This window comes from Abramis brama (genome assembly GCF_963993115.1).
Source record: "Abramis brama genome assembly, chromosome: 9".
NCBI classification, from domain to species: Eukaryota; Metazoa; Chordata; class Actinopteri; order Cypriniformes; family Leuciscidae; genus Abramis; species Abramis brama.
The window spans coordinates 29875884-29897608 of record NC_139971.1 but is presented as its reverse complement, the minus strand read 5'-3'; the positions used below and the strand labels follow the sequence as shown (position 1 = coordinate 29897608).

The window sequence follows — 21725 nt, the reverse complement described above, 5'->3', positions numbered from 1 at the left end:
ATAAATTATATATTAAACCATTATTTTCAATTGTAATGATATTTCACAATATTAGTTATTTTTTTCCTTCATTTTTTATCAAATAAATGCAGGTTTGATGGGCATAAGAGGCTTCATTCAAAAACATTAAAAATAGTAATGTTTCCAAACTTTTGAGCTGTACTGTGTATGATTAAAACCTAAAGAAAAGATTAGCACTTTCAAGACATATCATTAAAACATTTACAATCGCATGCGTTGAAATCTCCAGACATGTCAATCTTCTAGAAATAGCTGTTTTTATTACTTTATTATTTATTTTACATATATTACCCCAAGATTATTATTAAAATAAAATGTGATATGCACCCCCCTCATAATACATTTTGCCCCTTTATCAACTCAATGCTTTAGTGTCCTCATATTTATATCATCTCTCTTGTTCCTTATAGTAAAACCATAGCATTTCATCTGAGACACTGCTGGGCTCATCTTTGAATCTGGTTGCCAATGATGTTTAACCCTGGTTCAAAGAACTAATGACAGCAGGGGGGATGTAACATTCGCTCTCTCTTTGTACTTCGCTGAAGAGCTGTTTTCTGTGATGTTCTATGAATTACCTTTCCTGGCACTATCAGATCACTCTCATCTTACAAAGTGCAGCAATTCAAGATATTGCCCTCTTATTTCCTAGCATAGGATAGGTAGTATATATATATATATATATATATATATATATATATATATATATATATATATATATATAAATGCAACAGAAGAAAGGAATGATAATGGTAGTCTGCATACTTGCTGATAAATATCAAGAATAATACAGAATGATGTCTGTGTTATTAGCACTGCACTCTATTTAATCATATTATTGCATTGGTTTTATTATGCAACATATTGTTGCACACTATGTCTTAAACTCTTTTTTTTTTTTTTTATTCCGTTTATATCATTAAGGATTACTAAATATAGAAATGAAGTGTGGGGAATTTGTGTGGGTTTTCAAGACTTAATTATACAAGTGAAATGTAAGTCAATGTAAGTCACTTGAAATAATCTGGCTTTGCTTTTATTTGCATTAAAAGATAAGGATTATGGCAGCCAATAATTTTCAGCGGAGCATGAGGGGATATTCTGCACTCTTCTGAGAGCTGTGTGGGAGTTGTGGTGCTAGAACAGGAGCATGGGCTTGTGGGTGTTTCAGGACGAATAAGCCAAACTGTGCACCAAGTGGGTGGACAAGCGATCTGCCAGGTTTTTATGCAATCTCAGAGTTTACAGAAAGAATTAAAACTGACTGCAGATATGCTGGGTTACGGAAAAACTAGAAGTATGCATATACGGGGCATGATGAAGTTTTGGTATGAGTTTCTGTGAATATGTTGTTTTCATGGTAACTCAAAGAGCATTGGTTGATAAGTCAGTTTTTGCTAATTTGTGACCCTGGACCACAAAACCAGTTACATGGTTCAGTTTTCTGAGATTTATACATCATCTGAAAGCGGAATAAATAAGCTTTCCATTGATGTATGGTTTGTTAGGATAGAACAATATTTGGCTGATATAACCTACAACTATTTGAAAATCTGGAATCTGAGGGTGCAAAAAAATCTAAACATTGAGAAAATCGCCTTTAAAGTTGTCCATTTATGTTCTCGATTGTGCTGCATTCACTCACAAAAATTAGTGTTTTATATATTTACAGTAGGACATTTACAAAATATCTTCATGGAACATGATATTTACTTAATATCCTAATGATTTTTGCATAAAAGAAAAATCGATAATTTTTACCCAATGTATTGTTGGCTATTGCCACAAATATACCCGTGCTACTTGTGACTGGTTTTGTGATCCAGGGTCACATTTGTGGGTTTTGCGTTGTGGAAATCCTGGTTTATGATCCTAGTTCATTGGGTTCATCTCACACTCACTTCTCACGATCGCCCCCTAGTGTTTAGTCACTTCTGTGGCATGTGTGGTGCAAACCACAATTTGCTGCTGATGAAATTTCTCATTATAAAAAGTAAAAAAGTTTTTTTGATAATATAATATAATATTCATTCATTTAAAACAGATATTAAACTAAATTAAATTATTATATTATATTACTAAAGAAGATTATTATATAATACATTTTATAGTTATACTATAACTATATTATATTACATTATAACTATAGTTATATTATATTTTGTGACAACATATTTGATTCTCTATGAGAATCAATTTATGAATATACCAAAATAGGCATTTCGATATTTACCAGTGGTGATAATCATACCCAGCCGTGACACCTGCTAACCCACAATTGAGCCATCACGCCGAGCCCAAGCCAAGAGAGCTCTTGTAATTGGATGATTGGCGGGTGGATGTGGCATGTGTGAAAGCTCATTAACCTTGTTGCATGTGACTATGAATCAAAGTTTTATAATTTGTCACCGTGGACCTCTCTGATGTAAAGCATTTGAGACAAGAACCCAAAGTGTTTCTATTTAAAGAATGATGTCGAGGCTCTACCCCAGCTGTAGTAGTTTTGCCAGCAGTGTTGGTTCTTTGGGATCAGTAATGCGTTTGTTCTGACCTTTTACAAGACTATTTACTGTTGCCAATAGCCTCTATTACCTAAAACATTCTGGCTTTGCAGTGAGAGGTATGATGCCTCAAAATGCAGGCAGCTCACTGGGTTTGAGAACAGACCATCTTAGTCAGATAGGGAAAGGTTAAAGAGGACATTTTACAAAGTCTTGATTTTTGTTTTAGGGGTCTACTAGAATAGGATTTCATGGTTGATTGTTCAAAAAACACATTATCATTCACATATTTTACATTGTTGCAGCACCTCTCTTCCCACTCTGTCAGTAACGCTCTGTTTGGTTTGGAAGCCCCTCCTTCTGATTGGTCGACTGGACCAGTATGTTGTGATTGGTCAACCGCTTCGAGTGTGTTTCCGAAATGTCACTGCCCTTACCATAACCACGAGTTTCAACACTATCTATGCAACTCAACCAGGCCTCGTCCCCCTTTTTTATGGTGCCTTGAATGCCTTGGTCGGGAATTATTTAAATAAGGAATATTGTGCTGTGTATGTACATTCCCGGAAGAAATCTCAAGACTTCAATCGAGGTGTTTCAGGGAGTTTAGAAACAGTGCTCACTGATAGAGAATAACTCCATTTGGAGAGGATTTTGTCCTTCGTAACTTTAAAGACCTTTTTCGTGCTCAAACAGCAACATTAAAAACAAAAAAAAAGATGAAAATGAAAAAAAGGATAATACACCCTTCAATTATCTCGGAATTAGTTTTTTGAAAACTTAGTGCTTATGGAACATTGTGCATTTTTACAAATCTAGTCCATGCATCGTAATAAACAAGAACATTTACATATTTTTCACAGTGTCAGCAAGGTTGCTGCGACACTTAATTAGTGAGTTTGCAGTTTGTTCTAGAAGTTTTTTGTATCGTCTGTGCTTTTTCATGATGTTTCTGTACTGTAACCATCACAGAACTCAAACAAAAATTCAGCTCATTAGCAATGGTTTATTGTTAATAAAGTGTAATGTCTGGTACTTTTGAGGAACACCATTTCACAATAGGGGCAAGCTGCTCTTGTTTTCAGTAATGGACTCTTCTGTGCACACTTCCCTTTAAGCTACTACAGCAGTGTTGCACTTTCACATTAGCACCGTCTGTGCTTTTATCCTGTGAATGTTGAAGTGTTTGAAATGGTTTATCTATTCTTTGACAATCAGGAGTGGGTACAGTACCTTACAGAGTAAAGGAATATCTTAAAAGCATTTGAGCCTTTGTTTTCAACATGGCACGTCATGACAAATGCATCAGTGTGATCAGAAATGGGACTTTTCCACAAGACTTTGCATTACGGTGCTGTGTACAAATGCAGGAGCCATTACACACAGGCACGTCCACTCAGTACAAGAGGATGATTGTCGCCTAGAAATTCTTGGCAAAGTGGATGGCATCCATTTGCTCCATAACCTATGCCCAACTGTGACTTTGAGAGCTATCATTGGCTCTCCGTTTCTAGCATATATTTAATCTGGCAGCACAGAGCAAGGAGCCTCTTTGACGCTGACTAATCTGAGTCCCTGCAGGAGGAGACAGATAGACCAGCTGAGTGTGTGCGATGTAAAGGCCGTCTGGTCTATTTTCCAACCAGAGATTCTGTTCCAAAAGCTAGTGAGCTGCCAGCATTTTAAGGCATCATAAGCACATCCTCGATGCGAAGGCCTTCCAACAGGTATTTACCCTTTGAGATAGCTTCTAATACCTTTGGCCAAATACTAAAGTAGAAATTCTAAGTTCTAAATTCTAAAGTAACCCTAAGGCAATCCCAGAATGTATTGCGACAATCTCCGAAAAAATACAAGATGATATAGAGTAGACGAAGTAAGAGAAATGTTGAATATAAATATTTATATGACAAAAAGTATAGATTACAAAAAAATACATAATTAAAATTGATTATTAATTAATAAATTAATATATTTTTGCCACATAATATTAATTATATGTGATCACAATATGTGATATTCTGTGATCCCTGGATCACAAAACCAGTCATAAGTCTCACGGGTATATTTGTGGCAATAGCCAACAATACATTGTATGGGTCAAAATTATCGATTTTTCTTTTATGCCAAAAATCATTAGGATATTAAGTAAAGATCATGTTCCATGAAAATATTTAGTTAATTTCCTATCGTAAATATATAAAACATTTATTTTTGTGAGTGAATGCAGCACAATCGCGAACATAAATGGACAACTTTAACGGCGATTTTCTCAATGTTTTGATTTTTTTGCACCCTCAGATTCCAGATTTTCAAACAGTTGTATCTCAGCCAAATATTGTCCTATCCTAACAAACCATAAATAAATGGAAAACTTATTTATTCAGATGACCCATGTGACTGGTTTTGTGGTCCAGGGTCACATTTTATACATTTATTATGTACCGGTATATAAATTGTTTTGATTTTTTATGTTGTTTTTAAAAAGTTAATTTATATATATTAGTAATTTATTTGATAAAAAAATAAATGCAGTAAAAAAGTAATATTTAATTTAAAATATACTGTTTTCTTTTTTTCTTTTTTTTATGTAATTAAATCTGTGTGTGAGATTGTGTGTGTGCAGTTTAATGGAAGGAGTCCAGGTGGCATGTTAGGCCTACTCTCAGGTTAATTAGACTGCTGCTGTGTCATGTTTAGCGGTTTGTGGGTGTGTAGTTAAGCTGTGTGTGTGTCCAGACTGGAGTGCGTTACCTTGTGGCAATGACATTGTGATGTATTTGACATATTTAGCACTAGGCATCTGGCCCTGGTTAATGGTGTTCCGTGAGAGAGCTCTACAGCTGGTGTTACCCTGCAGTGCTGGAGCTGATCCAAACTTTATAGACATGCAGATGCGTATACTGGATTTAAAATCGGACCGGAGATCTCATAAGACTAAACAAGAGATGTGATGAATATGGCATTTGATTATTCTCTCTTTCTCTCTCTTTCCCGGTCACCGTGATTTTGCCAAGTAAGACATGTTCCTGGATCAACATATTTTGTTGATGCTGGAATAACATTCCTGTCCCAAAATTTAGTCCTTACCCTATCCCTACCCCTAAACCTAACCCTACCCATAACTTTTGATTATGGTGAATATGATTGGTGAATAACACTGATGTTGAAGCACCTCATCCTGGTTCTAAGTCTATACTTGACATAAACTGTAAACTTGTCCCTCAAATCTGATTGGTTGATTGGAAAGTTGTTCCAGGATCAACAAAGATGTTGATCCAGGAACATGTGGTACTTGGTGAAATCATGTTCACCCTCTTTCCCCCGTCTGTCTATTTTAGGATGTGTGACTCTTTTCCTCTCTTTACACTTTCACGGGGTGGGATTCATATTTAATGATCCATGAGAAATGGGCCACTGCAGAGCTAACCTGAGAAAAGAACAGCACTCTCTTCAATAATACAGTTTGCCTTTAGCCCTTTTGAGTCAGGCAGGAAACCTGAGGTAACTTCAGCCACAGTAGATCTCTGAGTCAAATCTATTTGACAGCTCTGAGCACAGGTGAAAAGAAAAGTCAGGACTTGGCTTTATGAGGACAAATCACAAAACAGCATTAAATTGTAACGTTGCGGCTGTAGTAAAGCGCACAATAGCCGCTTTCCGACCAAGTAGTTACAGGAACTTAGTTCTAGGAACTGTCCACTTCTAAACAGTTCTAAGAACTACTCTCCCCCAAACTCGGTTTTGCTGTTTGCGTTCGCACTGGCCAGGTGGCCATAGGAACTGGTAGGAGGGGAAAGAGAGTGACGCAAGCACAGTGACTTTTATTTTGATGGCGCGACAGACCTTTATTTTGGCGGCGCTGAGAACGCCAGAGCAAACAATGCTCGCATTCTCTGTGTTTATTAGTTAGCGATCTGCAGGCCCGCCCACAGAAATGACTGGGCCCCTGAAAAGGTCCAGTGAATGGGCCCTCCCCAAATCTGCTATAGGCTACTCATTTCATGCGTGTGCTCTCTCTCTCTCTCCTACATTAACACATACATTTAACTGAGAGAGACTCAGGGGCGCAACTACTTCTGTCAGAAGGGTATGCAGCAACAATTTTGCTGTCACTGAGTGACAAAACAAAACAAAACAAAAAAAACAACAACAAATAAATAAATAAATAAGTGTGCCATGTAATGAGTGAGTAGGAACGAGTGAGAGTTAATAGATGAAATAAGTAAAAAAATGTCATTTATTAATACAATTGAACTATACTCCACAGTGATGAATCAAATAAATAAATAAATAAATAAATATATATATATATATATATATATATATATATATATATATATATATATATATATATATATATAAACTGCATTGCCATAGCAATACCAGTGTTTCTTACAGGATTTTTGGTAAAGCTGTGGTGAGTGGATCTCTGTACCTCTAGGGGGGTAGGGGGGTTGGGGGGCACCCGCCGTAAGAAAATGTTGTGCTTTTTAATGTTAAATTCATCAATCTGGTGCACTTTGAGAGTTCAAAATTAAAAACTCCAACCCATATTCAGTGTGCAAATTAAAAATTAAAACCTCTTTTAGTTACATTGTCTGTCTACATTACACTACTACATGATAACAGTTATAATATTAATCCCATGATATAATAGCCATATATTGTAAAACAATAAAGGAAAAATAAAGGAAACTTTCATAATTAGTTTTGTACTAATTTCTATACTTGAAAGAGTATATTTCTATTCTGTTATGACGCACTGGAAAAAGGAAGCAAATGCAGGCGATCTCAAGAATGTATGTTTATTAAACACTTAAACACAGAAGTTCAGACTCAGGCAGATGGTGAGGGTCAGACGGCTGAAGCAGGGTGGCGCAGGGACTAGATGGTCGCGATGAATCCGGCGGTGAAACGGCGTGAAGGTGAAGACAGGATCCAGACACGAAGAACACACAGCACAGGACTCCAGGAAGAAACCAACTCACGGGAAACAGGAAACACAGCACAAACATCGACCAACGATCTGACAATGAGAGAAGAATTCAGTGGGTCTTTAAAGGAACTGGAGATGAGTGGCAGCTGGCGCCGAGCTGATTACAGATGAGATGATTGACTGATAATTGATCCCGTGACACCCACACACACGCACATGGCACACAGACAACAATAACAAATGCACGAGACAAGCAGGAAGCAGCGCACTCATGAACCGTGACATATACTTCACATTAAAGATGTGATTGGGCCAGCCCGGTGACCATCAAGAAAAGAACCGGTACTATACGATTATCTGGACCATACGAAGGCCTACCCCTAACCCCGCCCCTAAACCTACCCGTCACTGGTCCGGATAACCGTATAGTTCCAAAGAACCAATGGGCCGCTGATCTACTTGTTTCATGGGCCAGTGTTTCAGAAAAAAAACTAACTCTGACTTTTTTTGACCAATGCATTACACCGGCACTAACCCAGCGCCGCCGATTAAGCAAAACAAAACAAAACGAATGTACAGTCTTATGGGCCGTTAAGACAAAAAAAGAAAAAAAGTATGGGATGCATCGGCCCAAAAAGCACGTCGGCCCACTGGGAATCTCCCGGTAGTCCCGATAGCCAGATGGATCTACATGCCTGGACGTCACACTTTAAATCCTACCTGTTGCCTTTCATCCACTTATTTAGCTGCTGTCTCATCAATTGACATGCCATCTACTTTTCCCTCTTTCTTTTTCTATTTTTAGCCCCCACCAGCTTTTTTGCTTTATCCATCTTTTTCGACGACAACTCACTACTCGTACCTGCTGCTCGCTCAGCGCTCACGGTGCCCGCGCCCACTCGCGATATTAAGTACAACAAAAAATAGCTTACTCAGACCATTTTCAGGAAAGGGGTGTTTCATTATGACACAGGCTACATTTTACTCAAGCAACATTAAATAAAATGCATTTTTTTCTCACTTTCAACAATTAATGGTGCTATTTGGGTTCAAAATAAAATATGGTAACTTTTGCTTATATTTAGGATGAACATAATTATAGCTGGACTGCATGGGCCCCCTCTAGCGGCTGGGCCCCAGAAAACGTTCCCCTTTATCCCCCCTTATGGACGGCCCTGGCGATCTGTCTAACAGTACTGTTTAATATGTTATTAGATAGAACTGTTATAGAAAGTAGACAGTATATGAAAAAAAGGTTATTAGCCTATGCCGTGTGGTTGATGTCCAGTGTTGCTAGCTGGGCAGATAAACATAATCATGTTTGACTTGGTCCCCTCAAAGTTGCGTTGGATTTTCTCTTCAGCATAAAGGTTTAGAGACCCATCTATCACTGTTTTCCATGTTTGTATAGTTAGTTTATGGAGTAAATATATAGGCTATAATCTGTGTGTTTACATTATAGCTGTTTTAAAAATGGCGGGTGCTGGTGTTCCGCGTGCGTTCGGTCAATCAGCGAACACTAACGTCACGGGTAGTTCCTATAGTGCTGGTTTAGACCCTACTCTGAAGTAGGACCTAAATTAGTTCCTCCAAATGGAGTTCCTAGAACTAAAATCGTTCCTAGTTCCTGCGGTGCGAACACGCCGACATCCGGGTACTTTAGCCAATAGTTCTAGGAACTGTGAAAAGGTTCCTCCGGTCGGAAAGCGGCTAATGACAAAGGAGATCAACAAAAACATTATTTGATAAATAAATCCAATACGTAACACGCAGGAGATCGACGGGAAAACAAAATAGCACATGAACATTAACACTGAACAGAGAAAACAAGGGCTTAAATTCACAGGGGCTGCGTCCGAAAACTTAGGCAGCTGACTTATTGTCTCGCTGCCTTATCAGGCAATGATTTTGTAGGCAGTGTTTGCGCACAAAGGTACCTGAAAAAACTGATTTCGGACATACTTCTATTATTTTTACATGTTTTAAATCAGTGCAGCATAGTTTTGCCAATACGGTTGTCATAGTGACCTACTTGTCACTAGGACTTGAATACTTAGATTTAATGCCAGCAACACAATTTTTCACAAAAAGTGTCACATTCTGGCGTCTGCCTATTGCCTACAGAGCCAGCAGATTTCACCGGTCCTTAGAGCACATGGATCACCTTTGTAACATGCAACCTGTTCTCTATCTCAGATGCATAATACAGCTGCCTTTACTGAAGAAAAGCCCGTCTAGTACTCAAGAGTAGATGGCCTCACTACTTGCTTTTGGGAAAACCATCCCCCAAATCATAAATGAATGTTTTCTTTAAAGGGTTTTATGAACTTAAGAGAATTTTCTTTGATTTTGGCAAGAGTATTTTCATACGCTGTCTCTTTTCTTCAAAGGGTTTTCATAAAGTCTCGCAAAAAAAGAAAAAAAAAAAAAGAAAAAAGGTTTGATTCTACCAGAGGCAGACCTCATAGTCATCTTCCAAGATTTAATCGAAGCCGTCAAGCTAAGTTCACACCGAATTTGTGACGCCCCTTTCCTAATTATGATTCTCTTTATAATAAATCGCTTATCTGAGTGTTTTCATTTTAGGCCCAGGATGTGGAAATTGATTGGGTTCTGTGTTGATATAGAGCCAGCTGTTTGTTTTGGAACCTCTATCATCTTTGATCTTCATCTCATTAGGGAGAAAATGAGCCATGGACAGATTAGTCCTGTGTGCTCAGCTCGTTACTCTGAGACAAGGACTCACATCCACTGAGTTCATTTGTTCATGCTGCATGAGAAAAATGAAGGCGACTCTACAAAGAGGTCTGTAAAACAATATGTGTGGTGTTTAAACATGTGGATATATAAAAGTGAACATAACGTTCTTTATCTTTTCCACTCATCCATTAAAGCTAAAACAATTAGTGTAAGATGGAATCTCTTTATTAAGAAAACAGCTGTGTTGAAATGATAACCCCTGGGGGCATAACACAACAGCATTAGCAGAGTAAACAAATAGCACTAGTCTTCAACAGAATAACATAATACTGTTTCAATGAATTACTTGAGACACTTCAACTTCAAGTGACAACAGTATAAATACATATTTATTGATTTTTTTGCTCAAGACCACCACAGGAATGAAATGGAAACCATTTGCATTGTTTTTATGATTTACAATTTGTTTTTTTGTAAACCCTACCCTTCACTAGGAACTATCTTGAGCTTAGCTATGATGTGAAAGCTAGCAGACTGGGATAAATGTGTTCATTTTATCCTTTATGAGCAGAGTAGGAGGGAGAGCTAAATATAAAATGGAAAACTCCTATATTGGAAATCTAATTGTCCAAGGTCTAGTCACAACAATGGGACTGACTGTGATCCAATTTTGCAATCAATATTTCACTAATGTTCTTGCATTCGTTTTATCACATTATATAGTCCCCGGATTTTGCTAAGTTTGTGTGGCAGAAGCATTTATCCTATACTGAAAAAAGTTTGGTGTAGAAACTATTTTTTCTCTGGCTAAACCAGACTCAACGACAGATAGAAACAATCCAAACAATCGTTTATTGAACAGATGGACGAATGGGACAGCAAATGGCAGATAAACAGTTACTGAGTTAAATAATGCTGGTGGATAACTTGCGTTTCTTTTCATTGCAGGTAGTGAATGGTGTTGATGGTAGAAGAACTGGATGAAGCACACACCTCTTGATGAACACGGTGAGTATACAGGGTTAATGAATGACCAAAACGCATAAAATGTTTTCTGTTTTCTATTGAATACGGTGTCAGTTGAAAACGTACGCCAATAATCTGTTTTATTTACAACTTCAAAAAATAATTACAATGGGTTTATTTATAAAATAAATTCACTACATCCAATACATTACGTTAATTTAGCTTCCCTAGTGGGCCAGAGCACTTCTATAAAGGGTAGATCACCCAAAAATGAAAATTCTGTCATCAATTACTCACCCTCATGTCGTTCCAAACCCATAACACTTTCGTTATTCATATATTTTAAAGAAAGTCTGAGATATTTCTGTCCCTCCATTGGAATTCTATTCACCCACAACTCGTTCATAAAGTGATCATAAAATAAATCCATAGGAATCAAGTGGTTTAATCTAAGTCTTCTGAAGAGACATAAGAACTCTTTGATGCATTCATTTAGGTCATTTATCATTGGTTGCAAACCATAATATATATATATATATATTTTTTTTTTTTTCAAGAAGAAATTGGTAACCACCAAGAATGTTGGTAGCTAATGGTGGCCCACAACCAGCATGTGAATTTCGCATCAATGTTCTCATTTTAAATGTGCTTATGGCATACAACCCACCATACTGCCCTTTACAGCTTTTGACATTTACAGAGATTTAGCAGTGGTCTCCTAGCAAGTTTTGTCCTGAGGCATGTGATGTTTTTTTTAAGGTCGTTGTATAGTTAGCGCTCACCCATTACAGCCACACAATCACAAACCATTAGAATCACAGTGCTTGACAGGAACAATGTTGCATCCAACAATTTTCAAGGCTCATACCCCCAAAATATCCTTCCACTGAAAGTAGTTCCCCTTACAAATCAATACAAAGACAAACTGTATCAAGTTTGTTTCTGACCATTTGACAGTTTCATATTCACAAAATGACAGCCAAAATTCTTCCACACTGTGACAAGTAGGCAATAATTCAGGGGGCTCAGATGAGCTGCAAATCCATATTTTCCTTGATGCCACCGATGCAGGTGGATGTCAGACATTTCTGATGTTTTTGCCCACATCTGAGACAGCAGTGAACAAGCTAAAGATTGAAGTTTCATGTTCTTCCGGCTCTCTGTCCCAGAAGTATAGCTTCACTGGAATTAGACATGATTAACTGTCATGCCACAGGCAGACAACTGTCGATGACAGAGATGGATATTTCACAGATTCCACAAAACTTCTACAAGATTTATGGCAACTGATTAACATATTAACTTATTAACATCTGATAATCAGTAATAGCATAGCGGAATGCGATGGATGGGTGACAGATTCTGTAGGTCTATGTGTTTTTCTGGATGTGATTTGTAAGGAAGTTTGGTTGTTTTTCTACGTAGTGATTCCATAATTACTTTGAATGATTTGTTTGAGAAACCCATGATGCAGTTTTTGGTCCTTTTACTAAAAATAGGTAACACTCCAAGTCAATAATATTGTACACGGGTTTCATTATTTTCAATGTTCAAATCACAAGCCTCAAGTACATATAATACATACCAGTTCATGAGTTGAGTTGGACATGATAAAAGTAATGACACAACTCATAAGATTCATTCATTCTGCCTGGTTTTGCAGTATTTTTGCTATTGTGTGCGACCAGAGAGAATAACACAACAGAGAGATATGTATATCTATTTATTGCTTTTGTACTACTGTGTTTCATGGCAGCTCCATCATTCAAAACATTCAATCTACACAGCATACTCCTAAATAAAACAGGGTTCTAGACTAGGAAAAAATCCTAAATCAAATATTTAGGAGCCAAATGACTTTTAGTAGACAAATTACACAATGGCTCAAAAAACGTGGTGGGTGGTTCAAAAGTGATTTAGTTCCCTGATTGAATATGTGAATATGTGAAAAAAAATATGTGCACTGATAAAGCTTTCATAACAAATACTGCAATATTCCATAAAAAACAAGATTTGTCAATATTGTTTGTATGGGGACTTTAACAAGACATATTTTGGTTGCAGTAAAAACATATAACCAGTTTTGAGTACTGGTTCTCGATTCCCTATGTGTATTTGTGAGGATAAAGAGAAGGTTGAATCAGCGTTAATCTGTAGATTACAGTGGTGTTGTGTGTCTGACAGGAGGCTTGTGCTGATGACAGCCCACTTACCGTATATATATCCGAATATAAGACGACCCTGAATATATTGAACACGGCAATGTTACTAGGTCCCCAACCTGGCATCGATCCCGGCATAAATCCCGGGTCGTGTTTGCGTTCACACAGAAGGCGTTCTGGCAATTTCCCGGCAATTTCCCGGGTTCAAAGCGCTGTGTGAAAGGGGCTAGTGAGTGATCACCTGACAGGAGCCACTCAAGCCCCTTTCACACAGAGATTCCGGAAAATACACGGATAAAGTGACCCGGGATTTGACCCGGGTTCGTTTGATTTTGGTTCATTCACACTGCCAGTGATTTTCCGGACACGTGACATCGATGTGACTTGTAATCTCAGCAGTGTCTTCAGTGTACCTCTTGCGCAGATTATCCTTGAATGGCTTGTTGACGACTACATCCAATACCTGTAGCTGGCTTGTCATCCCCCCCGGTATGATCACTAGACCGCCGTTCATTTTCCGCAACTGAGTTTTGACGGGCTCCGTCAAGTGTCCGCGGAATGCATCCAAAACGAGCATATTTCTCTTTTTATGATTAACCTATCGTGTTGGCGCCCTCTACTGTTTTTCCCCCATTTTTCAGCCTATTTTTAGGACAAAAACCTTGTCTTATATTCGGGTATATACGGTATTAACCAGAGTCCAAATGAAGGGCAGATAACTAAAGCTGAATTGGATCAATAATGATTAAAGGGATTTGTGTTTTTCCTCAGAAAAAAAGCTTAATTCTTGAACCTTAGTAGATCTAATTAAAGCATTTCAAAATGCCATATCATGATCCTCAAACATGAAAATTAGACATCTTCCAGTCCTGTGATTAAAATCAATAGATTTCTTACAAAATTAACAATAAGAAGTGACCTCCTTTTTTCCTAATTTGTCCTGCTTGGTTTGCTGTCCAACAATCTTGAAAGCATTTTCATCATATCCATTGCACAACTGAATGTGGAACTGTGGATGTTTTCTCCCCCAACTATCCTCTTGACTTTAACTGGATTAACACCCCTGGGCGATTGTGTGAGTTTAGATGCGCATGATTTCTCAGCTGTTTGTGATTTATTGCTGTGCCATTATCCATGGAGTGGCATTATGGAGCACTTCCTGATGGCTGAAGCCTTTGAACTTCAGCTCGAGGCGAGAGGAGTCCTATCTGGTGTGTGCTGATAAAACCCTTGATCGACTCTGCAAATCTGACAGTCCTGTCAAACACTCTCAGGGACTCCGACATCACCTAGCCAGCAAGGACACCTGGAACTAAGAGGCTAAGAATACCACCTAAACTGCTAAAAATAAGTTTATCTGATGGCTAACATTTCTCACTTGGAAAGCAGTGAGATGCATTTGGCAAAGTGTGTGTAAAACGAGTGGAGAAGACAAAGAGTTTTGGGAAAATGGCTGTGGAAAACGTTCCAATGTTTTCAAAGAAGTGTTCCCTGATACTTCAGTCAACCAAGGTCAAGGTTTTTAGTCTCTTAAAGGAATACAGTCTGTCATCATCACATATTTTTGATATATTTATTAATTGTATATCATAATTGTATATCATAATCACTTTCACGTCACTATATACTGTAATATATACAAGATATGTCATGAAACTAGATGGGACAGGCTGTCTTATCTGTTTTGACAAAGATCTGTCATGAAACTCTAGATGGCACAGGCTGTCTTGTCTGTTTTGTCTTTGTTTAATGTTTCTTTGTCTGTCTTGGGCTTGAGCACATGGCTCTGTCTTTGTTTGTATTGGCCTCAGTGCTACATTTAGTTTCCCTTATAGTTATATATCTTCATATAGCTTTGCTCTTGATTTCTATTCGTCAAGTTCCAATCTTAATTTTGCTTTAGTTCTCCCAAGCCAGTCAAGTCAGCTCCTATCATCCCAGAGTCTGTACTATGAGTCAGTAAAGTCAGTTCCAGCCATTCCAGAATCAGTTTGAGTCAGCCGAGTCAGTTCCAGTCACCCTGGTGTCCGCCAAGGCAGTGCAGTCATCCCAGACTCGGACGAGATAGTTCCAGTCATCCCAGAGTCAGCCGAGTCAATTCTAGTCACCCTAGTGTCAGTCGAGTCAGTTTCAGTCACATCAGAAGTGGCTGATCCCGCATTGTGCCCCTGGAAGCTGAAGAGGTCCCAAAACCATTGGTCCAAAAAGACCCGAATCACGAGGTCCCAAAACCATTGGCCCAGGAGGGCCCAAGTTAGGAGCCCCCGAGTCCAGTGTCGGAGGACCCGATTCTGATGGTCCCAAGTCCAGTGGTCCTGGAGGACTCGAGTCAGGAAGGCTCAAAGACATTGGTCCAGGAGGACCCAAGTCACAAGGTCCTAAAACCATTGTAGTTCAGGAGCCCCCAAGCCCAGTGGTCAAGTGCTATATTGTGCTATATTGCTCCTTTCCCTTATGTCTTTGCTGATTCGTTGCATTCATTGTGTGCGAGCATGTCTTGCTTGTCTACAGGCCTTGTCGGTCAGTGCTACATGTAGTTTTCCCTGTGTCTTTCCCTGGTCGCTGACTCTCCTGACCTGACAGTCAGTCTGGTGCTTCTGCAGTTTATTTCACCAAATGTTGAGCTGCTGCCATGGTTGCCTTAGCATCTGGAGCTGCCTCATCCCCGACCAGCCTGTTCTCCTGCTGTGTACCCTGCCCTTTTGTTTGAATTCTGTTCCCTCCTAACATACCTTGTGCTGTGTCTTTTGGTATTAATAAACATCACCCCCCTGCTCTCTTGACCTGAGAGAAGATTTTCTTTTTGCATTTACAAAATATATAAATTCAATATCAATATCAATATATATATATATATATATATGTATAGATTGACAGTAATAATTTAGATTATGTGAACAAAAATTGGCTCATTAAAATGCATTGTGGTCTGTTGAACTTTCATAATAATTTAGTTCTATTTTCACAGTATATGAAAACATATATTTTCTGACAAATATAATATAAAGAAACCAAACAAAGCATGATTCAGGGGAGGCAGGATTATTATCAGTGAAATAATAAACTGCCAGCTGTGTTTGTTTTTATGTCTGGTGAGGGTTTGGATCTTTTACAGAGGCTGAGCAGAATGGCAGCCTTTATCAGGTAATAGATGCCAGTGTCATTACTCGTTGCATTCGCTCTCATGTGGCAGGCCATGTATTGTGGTATCACATTTGATCACTTATGTTATCTTGATGTTATGAGGATGCTTGCACAGATGGGGCCTCCTATATGCAGCTATACCATTCACAGTGGACGGCCTACATCAGTTATACAAATTGAATTTGACTGCTCATAATTACGGGAAAACCAGGGAAAAATCATATATTTATTTAAAAATAATGTTCAATTCGTTTTTTTGTTTTGCAGGGTTGTGTTTGCATACATCCGCCCCAAAAAGTATGAAATGCCATTGCATTAGATAATAAAATGTCAAGTGGCATCTATTTTAAAGTGAAAAGTGTACATTTTCATGATTTTTTTTTATTTTTTACAAAAATACATTCGATGGGGGATCGTTAGACATTATAAGCTTGGCTCATGAATATTAATTAGATGACTTTATATTTACGGATTTACTGAAAAGCAGGTACGGTAAGTGGATTCAAGCCTTACACAGCACTGACCTTGATGCAAACTGGATAAAAGTCATTGCAAAAAGCAGTTTTTTTTTAAAAAAGTGTTTGCAAATAACACTTTGTTTGATACTTTATTATTTAATGCAGTAAAAATCTAAAAAATTAAGGCGTCTAAATAGGGTCAAAGTATGTCTGTGTGGACCTAAAAGCCAGAAAAAAAAAAAAAAAAAAAAAAAACACACAGAAAGCCATCAAGCATCCATTGTGCCACAAGGCAGGCTGTACCATTTTATTCCTCCAAGCAACATGAGTGTGTGTGTTGGTGGTAAAACCAAATGTGTTTATCTGGATTCTAATGGCTGCAATCTCAGTGATGGGAAAGAAAAGCCACAGAGCCATTTCACTGTCAGTCTATTCTTGCCTCTGGTCATAGTGGTTTTAACATGACAGTTCCCCAACTTTATAGTGGTTATAAATTGCCCTCTGATTCTTTGATTCCGAAATTCAAGGATTTCTTGTCCTGAACAGTGATCTCTTGTGATATCACTGTAATATGTGGTATAGTGTCACACACTCACGCATTGCTTCTAACTTTTCCTTCAGGTCTTCACTGACTCATCCCACACCCCATCTACATCTAATTAAAAGCTTTCCCGCCATGTGAAGAAAGATTTATGAGCATTCACATAATGTCTGTCTCTGATCACATAAATAATTGATTGTGGAAAGGATGCTTTTTTTCATAGCTAAGGAGATTTTATGGAGTTCCCATTTATTTTTCATTTAAGTATCAGCATTGTCTCAGAGATGTTACACCTAAGATTCCTTTGAAGGTCTTAAAATAGACACAAATTTGCGAGACAATTGTTGACCTATGTTATAAATATAGGCCTGGTTTCACAGACAGGGCTGAGATTAAGCCAGGATTAGGCTTTAGTCCAATTAGGGCATTTAAGTATAGCTTTTAGGCTACGTTTACACGGAAACGATCTGAAGAGAAAACGCAAAAGTGATCACTTTTTATTCTGCGTTTAGACGAGCGTTATGGGGAGGAAATCTGCGTGCATACGGTGATGCAAAAGTGTGTGAAATTCAATGTAGTATGCACTCCAGGCAGCTAGGTGGCAATGTGAAGCACTGATTGGTGCCTTCACTGTCTAGCAGACTTTTGCGTTTTTACCGTTTAGACGGAAACGCGACGGTGGAGCGTTTTTAAGATTTCCACTCTGGAGGGTGGTTTCACTTTTTTGCGTTTTTAAGCCCCAAAAACGCTGTCCGTCTAAACGAAAGGCACATCTGATAAAATATTTTTACGTTTTCACCCGCGAGCGTTCTCGTGTAAACAGGGCCTTATAAACATGCCTTAGAAAAAAAAACGTGTGCATCTTGAGACAAAACAATGGCTCTGACATATTTTAAGATATGTCAGTGCAGTTCTTTTCAGTTAAAATAGCTCAACCATGCATTTTAATCTGGGACTAGGCTTAAACCTTGTCTGTGAAACCAGGGTTGTGTAATGTACAGTAGAGTTTATGTAATTCGAACATGGAAGGATTTGATCAGAAATTAGTGGATTTTATTATGTGGATTTTTCAGTGAGTCAGTCACTTGAGTCTTATAAACATGTTCAACATAAGATTTATTTAGATTTTTTTTTATTTATTTAGATGATCTGATTAATTTAGTGGCACTTTTGCTGAGATTACAAATTCACGCCAGTTGGTGTTTTTTATGTTAGAGAGATGATAAAAAAGTAATGTAAATTCCAGGTTTGCTGTGCTTAATGTAGGGGTGCACAATTTGGCCAAAATCTTGTGATTTTAAATCAATATGGTTTAAAAAATATTAATTATTATTACTAAATAAAAAAAATAAAATAAAATAAAAACATTACTATTGTAATTAATATAGTTGTCACAATCTCCAGTCACAGTCACCAGCCCATTTATGTGTGTGTCTTGATGAGGTGATAATCGATCACCTTACACACCCTCATTGTCTGGTCTCGTTGGACACCAGCATGTGTTTTATTTACCTGATGATCCATAACGAGCTACTTACCCAACTATCGTCCAGTGACACTTACCAGTTACAATCCCATCTTTGATCATCTTCAGTCACCAGCCGTCCTGCTTGCACCTACAACAATAAGAACTGTTATTCATAGCTAAGTGTTTGCTGATATTTAATGAACTCTCATGAACACTCACCTGCTTGCATCGTTTGTTTCCTGCAGTTACCTGCAAATAAAAAATATGTTGCTTATGTTCTATGGTTGTGTGGATCATACTCTACAGAAGAGGAAGCAGTCCCAGAGTCCATTCCAGTGAGAGAAGTTTCCCATTCCCGCTCTAGTGTTGGCTCCAGCCCAGTGTTGGCTCAGAGTCCAAGAGTCTGCTCATTTCTTCAAACTCAGCCAGAAGCCTGCTCAGATCCCCGAACTCAGCCAGGAGTCCACTTAGATCTCAACGATTCGTTACGAGTTCACCCTTGCTCTAGAGCTCAACCTAGAATCCTCCTCCTGGTTGAACACCACCCTAACCCCAGCACAAAAGAGGAAGAAGAGATCAACCTTTCATCACTCTGATGCAACCACTGAGCCCAGTCCAGTGATGGCTCCAGCCCCTGACCAGAGTCCAGTGATGGCTCCAGTCCCTGACCTGAGTCCAGTGAAGGCTCCAGCTCCAGAGCTCAGCCCAGTGCCCGCTTCAGCCCCAGAGCCCAGCACAGTACTTGCTCAACCATCAGAGTCCTCAATCAACATTAATATTTGATGATCACATTATTTTACATATCTGAAAGCAATACTTCCATCGTTTCTGCTGCTGCTTCTTCGTCAGTGTTTTGATCTGGGGATTCTGTACTCTTTCAGAAGATGAAAAATGGCACCTCCATATAACAGTGAAAACATGGATTGCCTGGAAAATTTTTGTCAATGGTGGGGAAACTGTTAAGCAGACAGTCTACTAATAATCTCGTATTGACATGTATAGTTGCAAAATTACTTATAGTTAGCAGAATGCCTGAAGTATAAACTATAAAACAAAATGTCTATTGTTGTTTAACAAAAGGGTGTGGCGCAAAAGGGTGAACTACTGTATTTATTTAAGCAAAACTCTCCATTTGGTCCCCATTTTGCTGTATGGTACAAACTTTTTAAAAATTAGATATTAAAGATATTTCAGTTGTAATATTTCTTTTCTAGTCATGACCTTAAGGATTTCAGCATTTTGATATTACACATTTTTTCCTACCCTGTTTAGAAGAGCAAATTAGGTGGAGAAAGAAAAAATCTCACTGAATGCAATGCTTATACAACATTCCATGCTATTTTTCGTTTATACAGTTTCATGACTGCAATAGTCCTGTGCCATTTGCCGAATTACTGTGTTGAGAGCAGTGGACCCTGTGTAACTCTCCTCCCAGCAAAATGGAGCCACTCACTGTATTTGACAGGGCCCGTAATGAGTTCCCTGGGAGAGGGGGCTACATATCAGACTGGCCTCATTAACACCTCATCATGCAGATGGGCATATAAGTTCCATTCCTGTTCTCTTCCTGTCTGGAGGACATCTGCTGGAAGCAGCTCGAGGACCAGACAGGTGGCATTCCAAGCCCCTGTGACATTTTGTTCACTGACATGTCATTTTGATGATGACACATCATTTCACTCGATCCCTCAGGTCCTGGCTTGACAAATAGTCCTCGGAAAATACTCCGGAAAATATGCCTTTTCTTAATTTGCTGGCGTTTTAATATTTTAATATCTAATATTGTTTTCTTCAGTTCCAGCACATTGAGCTCTCTCAGCCACCGTACAACTGTTTTCAACATTGATAAAAAAACAAACAAGAATGTTTCTTGAGCACCAAATCAGCATATTAGAATGATCATGTGACACTGAGGATTGAATTTTCAGCAGCCATTACTTCAGCTTTGCCATCAGAGACATACATTACAATTTAAAATATTGTTTATTCAATTATAAACAGTTGTTTTAAATTGAAATACTATTTATTCTGTTTTATTTTTTATCAAGCAAATGCAGCCTTGGTGAGCAAAGACTTCTTCCAAAAACATAAAAACAATCTTACTGACTACAACATTTTTTAATGACATAGTGCACATTAATAAATTTGGTGAAAACAGTTTTTCAAAGTTTGGTCTCGATATCTATGGATCAACTATATGTCAAGAAATTGAAATGTATTGTAAAGTGTTTCTTTATCGGTTGGCATCACCAATCACTCTTAGTTTTCAGTTAAGAGACTTAGTTTTCAGTCTTTGAACAGCAGTCAAACAACAGCGATTTTTCTTTAGTTTGTTTGACCAGTTTGGAAAGGCTGATTAGGTGCACTGTAATTGTTCTGTTATGCAAATTTAAGCTCAATGTTACTTTTAATGACTCGCATAAGATTAAATTGTTTTGCTCTTGAGAAAAGGCAAATGAGAACTGCAGACACATTTGACAAAATCAGATGCAGTAATTGTATACACACTTGGCAACAACATTCACAAAGAGACAAAATCTGGCTCCAAGCTAATACTCATTTTTGTAGGGATGAGGAAATTTAATTTCCACTCTGCCCCTCCACTCATTCCACTCATTTCCACATCTTTTCAATTTTTTATTATTCTAATTAAAAGCTGAAGTTAAATATAGAATCTGTGAATGTGGGGCTAGGTCTGAATGCACGTCTTATAAACTAAAGAGTTTGAGCAAAGTCTTTATTTTAATGGAAAGGTGTTTGTGTCAGTGGATTTTATTTTGTCAAGATTTGCAGAATTTTCTTTAATTTCAATCTCCTTCTAAACT

General features: G+C 38.1%; 1 long non-coding RNA gene across 1 annotated transcript in view; it reads left to right on the top strand.

Annotated features, from left to right (window-relative positions):
* The window catches only part of LOC311089400, a 58615-nt gene that overhangs the window by 904 nt on the left and 35986 nt on the right, over window positions 1-21725 (top strand). The window contains exon 2 of the long non-coding RNA XR_014607686.1: window positions 11110-11169. This is a non-coding gene — a long non-coding RNA (uncharacterized lncRNA). The remainder of the gene's footprint in view (window positions 1-11109; window positions 11170-21725) is intronic.